The sequence below is a fragment of the Triticum dicoccoides genome, chromosome 5B (genome assembly GCF_002162155.2).
Source record: "Triticum dicoccoides isolate Atlit2015 ecotype Zavitan chromosome 5B, WEW_v2.0, whole genome shotgun sequence".
In the NCBI taxonomy this organism is placed as follows: domain Eukaryota; kingdom Viridiplantae; phylum Streptophyta; class Magnoliopsida; order Poales; family Poaceae; genus Triticum; species Triticum dicoccoides.
The window spans coordinates 242,264,364-242,266,915 of NC_041389.1; positions in this window are offsets into that span (position 1 = coordinate 242,264,364).

Consider the following 2,552-nt stretch of genomic DNA (forward strand, 5'->3'; position numbering starts at 1 on the left):
GTTTATGTCATCTACATCATTCACTTATAGCTATTTCTTCAAGTTGCTTTTTCTGCTAAATGAATGTGATCGGACCCTTCCCCCTCTATGCTATACTCAACCCAATCTATTCACAAATTCTTCATATGCGTTCCATTTGAAACTTGTTCAAAATCTTCACTGTGTCCTTGTCAGCTGAAGAAATTGCGAACGAAACTTTAAAACAAATCTTATCCAAACTTTCGGTTTTGCCGCTCAAACCGTTCCGCATCCCATGATGCATTATTTTACTCACCCACGATCGTACACGATCTCCACTACACAGTACGTGGGTGACACATGTCGTGAGAAGGAGAATGGTCAGGGGCACGTTCGTCCTAAATCTTCGGGTGAACAGTTTTTCACTGCCTCTATAAATACCCCTCTCTCCATCCTCACTTCTTTTACTCCGCTCGACCTCTCTCTCCCGCTCGAGCTCCTCAAACCCTAACACTGCCGCTACTCCATCATCGCCGGTGAGGAAGAGCTTCGCTGCCTCGACCTCGTCGCCTCGTACTCACGCCGACCGCGGAAATCTTCACTCCGCCGCCGCCGTAGCTGTCTTCCTCTGCCAAGTTAGGGCGTGGAAGATCTGAACAGACGAGCTTCACATCTACAACACCCAGTTCGTCGTGTTCTTCACTTCGGCGTTCCTCGAAGAAAAACTGCATACTTGAAAGTGCGTTATGTCGACTAGAGGGGGGTGAATAGGCGATTTTTATGAATTCTTCACTGAGGAATTTGCCGGTGAGGAAATTCCTTAGCGAAGAACTATTAGCAGCGGAATAAGTACTCAGAAGTAAGCATAACAGAATACACGCATGGTCATCATGATGAAATGAAGACAAGCACAGAGTACAGAAAGCGTAATCACAGGATAACACAAGATGAAGACAAACAGACTGAAGAAATTGAACTGAGGAAATAGAGAAAGTCTTTAGTCAAAGTCTTCAAACACAGATATGAACAAACACTCAACACAGTAATGAGGAAATGAAAGGGTTGAGGAAATAGAACCAGTTAGGTTGGTGAAGACAATGATTTGTTAGACCAGTTCCAACTGCTGTCTCAGTTGTATGTCTGGTTGGAGCGGCTGAGTATTTAAACTCGAGGACACGCAGTCTCGGACACCCAGTCCTCACCGTATTCTCCTTGAACTAAGGTCACGCAGACCTCGTCCAATCACTCGTGGTAAGTCTTCAGGCGACTTCCAAACCTTCACAGACTTGGTCACTCGGCGATCCACAATTCCTCTTGGATGCTCTAGACCTTGACGCCTAACCGTCTGGAAGAAGCACAGTCTTCAAAGGTAACAAGCGTCGGATCCACGCGGGATCAATTTCTTCAGTGATGCTCAATCACTTTGGGGTTTGTAGGTGTTTGCGTTTGGGATTTTCCTCACTTGATGATTTTCGCTCAAAGTCCTCGGAGGATGGGTTGCTCTCAAATGACAAGTGTCAAGTTCTCTCGGAGCAGCCAACCAGCTAGTGGTTGTAGGGGGCGGCTATTTATAGCCTAGGGAGCAGCCCGACATGATAAGACATAAATGCCCCTCAATGATATGACCGTTAGGTGGATAAGATATTTTGGGACAGCTGGCGCGCAGCACAGCAACGGTCGGAAATTTGACTCTCAAATTCCTCAGGGCTATCATGTTCCTCACTGTGTAGGTAATTCGCACTGACGAATTCCTAACTCCTCAGTCAGAACAAATTCATCAGCGGCCAGAAGAACTTCGTCTCTGTCACTGAGGAAAGTGACTGAACTGTATGAGATTTCCAAAGGCTTCACTCAAAGGGATTGGTAGGTGTAGGATTTTGAGTTGAGCATCACATGGAAAATTTTCGTTAGTATTTCCTCGACCCCCTTTAATACTACGGTGTTTCCTATGACTCAAGAAGGAGAAAATAAAACTACGAAAACAAAAGTCTTCACGCTTCATGTTCCACAAATGAATACCAAGTCTTCAAGGTCACACCAATTTCTTCACTTTCAAAGTCTTCATAAAGTCTTCAGAATATCAAAGTCTTCAAATGAAGAACTTCATTTTTAGGGGTCGACTTTCTCTGTAAATATCAAACTCCTCATAGACTTATAGACCTGTGTACACTCGCAAACGCATTAGTCCCTTAACCTATAAGTCTTCAATACACCAAAATCACTAAGGGGCACTAGATGCACTTACAATCTCCCCCTTTTTGGTGATTGATGACAACATAGGTTATGTTTTGAACGGGGATAAACATATGAAGTGTATACACTGATATTGAGGAATTTGATTGCAAGATATAGAAGAACTCCCCCTGAAGATGTGCATAGTGAGGAATTTGCTTTTGAGGCAATGCACATTTGAAGAGTTGAATCATGGAGATCTCCCCCTATATCTTGTAATTCATACACGCATTTGATATATAATATGAAGAATTTGAAATGCATGATGAAATATGGTGCCTGATGAGATTCAGCATGCGTGCAATGTCATTAACGAGGAATAAGCATGCAAAGCATAATGCAACAAAAGTATCAGCGCACCA